At 32.3% G+C, this 5,404-nt stretch overlaps 1 long non-coding RNA gene across 1 annotated transcript; it reads left to right on the forward strand.

Moving 5' to 3' along the window:
* The first annotated feature begins 2,042 nt into the window (after positions 1-2,042).
* On the forward strand, positions 2,043-4,991 carry LOC143720472 (uncharacterized). The gene is made up of 3 exons (XR_013196577.1): positions 2,043-2,156; positions 3,119-3,218; positions 3,884-4,991. It is a non-coding gene; the product is annotated as an uncharacterized LOC143720472 (long non-coding RNA).
* Positions 4,992-5,404: the final 413 nt, after the last annotated feature.

Here is a 5,404-nt window from a genome sequence, read left to right on the forward strand (position 1 = left end):
CCCAATTATGGTAAATGATGACAAATATTCTTCCGGTTCCGGATGCAGGGATAGATTCCTTTAATATTTAATATTTGGGCTGTTAAATATGTATTGCTTCTAATTAAATTATAAAACTCACATTTAAAAACAAAAAGACTCCTTTGTGTGGTTACCATCCAAAAACGTTGGATTCATATGATCATGACACAAATTTGCTCATTTGATTAGACTGATGCATACATTTGAAAGAGAAACTTTTTTTCTAAGCAATGGCACAATTTTTTTTTTATTAAAGATAATTGCATGTACTAAAGTGCTTCTAACATTTACAGTGTATGTGTAGTATATCAAGTATATTATATAACAAAATGTAACAAAAGCATAATGAATGCACACAATTTTTAAAGCAAATTCCTATATTTAATGTCAAACTGTTTAAAGACAAATGTAGTGCAAAAACTACTGCACAACAGAATAAAAATCAGTTAATTGTAAACAAAACATAAAATCCAGATACAGGGGCAATCTATTATAGTGACACATACTTGTTATTTAAAAAAAATCGCTGATGAAGTTATATTTTTACAAACCACGAGTTGAGATTCAACTTACTTTGTTATGTGAAAATATATTTGTTTCTTCCCTTTAAAGAACAAAAAGGTGAAAACTTAAACACAACACTTTACATTCTCATCTTTAATTCTATATCGTTGTGATTATTGGTCACTTTTATTGTAACTAAATGAAAGGAAACCTAAAATAGTTAATTATTATAAATGTCAGCAAGAAAATGCTTCTATAAAATACATTCACAGGTAGGCCTGTATTACAATTACATTAACCAGGTAGTCATATAATGATAACATAGATGTAGTTATGGTGGATAAATAGTGTCCACTGTAATTGAAGGTTTAATGAAGCTAAATGTAAGACATCTAAATGTAAAGGTAACAAACTCAGAATAATGTCCAGTATGTCAAGTCAACCCAGTCTCTTACTATTGCGTATCTATACCACGAGTTTTCATTTTCATTTGGCGTAGTATTTACACGCCAAAGTCACATTGTGCGTTCATATGGTACGCAAAATCCTCCCGTTAAACTTCTATTGATGGAAAGTGCGTATGCATTGCACGTAGAAATGTATTATAGGCAACGTCATCGTTCCGCCCCTTCAATTCGTACGAAGAATCACGATTTCATCTCGTGCAGGTGCCGAAGTGGCATGTAGCCTATTCGTTTTTTTGTTTTGTTTTTTTACAGAAACATAACTCATTATCTCTAATGGGGGCGAATGTTGTTACTACATCTAATATTACACGCTTGCTCATTAAAAGTCGGGTGATTGTTTTTACAGTTTAATTCTAAACAATCCATTTCCGGGGATTTTTTTATTTATTATTATTTTTTTTATTTTTTTGCAGAATTTTCAATATTTCAAAGTGAATAATTTATGCTAGTTATAGTAGTTATATATCTGTCTGCTTTATTTATTCTGCTCTCTGCTTTTGTCTTTTTGGCGTGTACTGACTACACGCATTTTTTATTCTTCGTTTGTGATTGTATTTGGAATGGTAAAAGTATTAACTAATAATAATAATAATTATAATAATATTAATAATAATAATAATACAAATAAATAAATTCATTAAAAAAAAAAACATTCTCACTCCCAAAGCGTCAACAGCTAAAGCATGGTCAAGCGCCCGAGGCGTCACGTGGCAGACTCTATGACACTCTATGACGCATTAGGAACTCCCTTTCAATGGGAAACCTGTGGCGTGAATTGATATATAAGATATCTAACCCTCATGATTATTATTTATTTATTTATTTTTTATTTATTTCTTTTCCTTCTTCATTCCTCCTTAGTTTTATTTGTTTTAGCCTTTTTACAGTCTATGGTTTTAGCACTGATATTTTGTATGTTCAGATGACATTGTACATATTATTGTATTTTGTATTGTAATTTTTGTAATTCTGATACAAAATGTATAGCATGTTTGTCATCTCTGTATTGTTTGCAGGCATAATAAAAAAAAAAATAATAAAAATAAAAAAAAACCTGTGGCGTGAATAACAGACGCGAATTTTATCAGTAGGAAATAGCGCTGAAGAAGTCTCATTCCGAACACATCGCGATATTTGGCATCAGGTCACGCGTGCCAGATGTTGGTAAGTAGTCGTAAATACGCTGTCCAAATAATGTTTGTTATAATATATTTTCTGTTTGTCGATATTAATCAAAGTAGCTCTCTCATGTTCAGTCACTGCATTATATCTGTCATCTCCACGGCGGCTTTGCGTTTCATTGGTTTCTAATTCAAAACACATTACTAAACTAACGAAATTAAACACTGTCTGTCACGTGACGTGCTATATAGGCCTACACCTTCAATCAGTTAATCATATAATATGATATATTCATATCAGGTTCAAAGTAGTACAATTAGTTCCAACGTGGTATTTGTAGTAGAAGCACAGTAAAAACAACACTTACCATGCTCTTACCACAGTAACCTTAGTTTTACTGTTATAGATAACTTATAGTAAAGGAAAGTAACCACAAAACTTACCATGCTTTTACCACAGTATTTGCAGTTTTAATGTGTCATTTGTTGTAAATGTACAGTAACCACAACACTTACAATGCTTTTACCACAGTATTTGCAGTTTTAATGTTTCATTTGTTGAAAATGTACAGTAACCTCAACACTTACCATGCTTTTACCACAGTATTTGCAGTTTTAATGTGTCAGTTGTTGTAAATGTACAGTAACCACAACACTTACCATGCTTTTACCACAGTATTTGCAGTTTTAATGTGTCATTTGTTGTAAATGTACAGTAACCACAACACTTAACATGCTTTTACCACAGTAACCTTAGTTTTACTGTGATACCGTGATAGGTATAGTATAGTAAAAGGACAGTTACCACAAAACTTACCATGCTTTTACCTCAGTATTGGTAGTTTTAAAGTAATATTTGTTATAAATGCATAGAAACCACAACACTTACCATGCTTTTAATGCCTAATAATTTAAAATCCCAGAATTGTAAGGTAAATCTGTAATTTTTCCTTTAAATAATCCTATATATTATACATAATGATATTTTATTTTCTCTTTTTTCAGCTGAAAAGACCAAAAGGGCCTTTCGGACTCAGTCAGCTCATTATTGTTTGAGGAGAAGTAAACGGGAGACGAAAAGCTACAAAGGCAAATATTCACAATGGTATGTATGTGTTGGTTTTAACCTGTAATCAAACATTTTATCAAGCATTTGTTGTTTCTTAAACCCTTTCTTATAAAACCCGTAGCCCAATCGGTACAAACATAGTCTCTAAGTCTTAATAATTCACAAGACTTAACAAGTTCTCAGATTCATACGATGCTCGTACATATTTATATACTCCTACATAATCCTGCTGCTTTTACTCCTCCAGCTGTCATTGGCTACTGCCTCAATTCCTGTACATATTTATCGCGATATTTGCAAATCAGTTGCACCCCTTCTTGGAAAGTAGTCGGATGCCCCACACACTGTGAGAAAGTTTATATTAATTGCATTGTATTATTTAAAATTATTACAAATTGGACCCTGTCTGTTCATGTTCTAATGATACATGATGTCTCCACACCTCATAACTTTCCTCTGTTTGCAAGAGTGGAAAAGCTAATCTGACTTGTCACACGACATCAGATACTCGATTATTGTGTCATGATCAGATCAGTTACACCACTGATAACTTTCCCGTTTGCATGTAAATCGTGTTATTTTTAAACAAAAATTCATATGCTTATTGCTTGCTATTAATGACATACGTTTAATCATGCCCACATATCAGTAAACTTATTACATGAATGCATTTAACATTTAATTATCCAACCTCTTTACAGAAAAATATCCCACAGTTATGGATAACCTCAGATCATCATCACCAAGTCCTGTTCAACAAGTGTCCTCCAACGTATTCGATCCGTGGACTAGTTCTCCTCATCTTCCCATGGGACACTGACATTCTTCATCTGTTCGTGAAACATCTGTCTCCATGTCTTCCTTGGTCTTCCCTGTCTCCTGATCCTCCTGGTGGTGTCCACTTCATTACTGTCTTTGGGTGGTGTTGTTTGGGCATGCGTAGGATGTGTACTTGATGTCTGCCTAATGCCTTTATCAAATAAGCGCCAATGCTCATCAGGGGTTTTGGTAAAGGACATATTCATTGACATCCATTAGTTCTAGTCATGCAGCGATTTCATGATGCAATAGTCAAATGTATATTTCTGCAAGTGTATAAAGCAGGTGTTTGTCTGAACAATTGAAGATACTGAGAGTGTTCAGGAAAACCTTTTGAAAACAAGCAATATTTATGGAATTCTGTTTGGTGCTGAAAGAGTATTACAGAAATGATACACTTGACAACTGGATATTATTCTGTGAGTTTGTTACCTTTACATGTAGATGGACTTAATGTCTTGCATTTAGCTTCATTAAACCATTTATTACAGTGGTTACTATAGTAAATATCCACCATAACTACATCTATGGTATCATTATATCACTGCCTGGTTAATGTAAATGTAATATACCCGTGAATGTATTTTATAGAAGCATTTTCTTGCTGACATTTATAATCATTAACTATTTTAAGTTTCCTTTCATTTAGTTTCATTTAATAAAAGTGAACAATAATCACAAGGATATAAAACTAAAGAGAATGTAAAATGTTGTGCTTAAGTTTCTGCCTATTTGTTCTTTAAAGGGAGGAAGAAACAAATATATTTTCACATAACAAAGTTGAATCTCATCTCTTGGTTTGTAAAAAAATATTCTTACTTCATAGCGAATTTTTTTTTAACGTTACTGTATGTGTAACGGTAATAGATTGCCTCTGTATCTGGCTATTTTTGTATGTAATTAACTGATATTTATACAGTTGTGCAGCAGTTTTGGCACTACATTTGTTTTAAACAGTTTGACATTAAATATTGGAATATGCTTTCAAAATTGTGTGCATTCATTATGCTTTTGTTACATTTATTTGAATTCCAAGAGTTCAGATGGTGGAGAATGGCATAAAGAAGTGATTACCTTTGATATACATACACTGTAAATGTTAGAAGCACTTTAGTACATGTAATAATCTTTAATTCAAATACTGCAAAACTACTCCTGCTGTAGGCCATTGCTTAGAAAAAAAAGTTTCTCTTTCAAATGTATTTATTGCATCAGTCTAATAATCAAAAAAGCTAATTTGTGTCATTGATCGTGTGAACTTGTTTTTGGATGGTAAGCACACACGGGAGTCTTTTGTTTTTAAATGTGAGTTTTATTATTTAATCAGAAGGAATACATATTTAACAGGCCAAATATTAAATTTATCCCCGCAACCGGAACCAGAAGAGATCTGTCATCATTTA

This window comes from Siphateles boraxobius, unplaced genomic scaffold (assembly GCF_051911475.1).
Source record: "Siphateles boraxobius isolate OS27281-9 unplaced genomic scaffold, OSU_SipBor_1 65, whole genome shotgun sequence".
Lineage (NCBI taxonomy): Eukaryota > Metazoa > Chordata > Actinopteri > Cypriniformes > Leuciscidae > Siphateles > Siphateles boraxobius.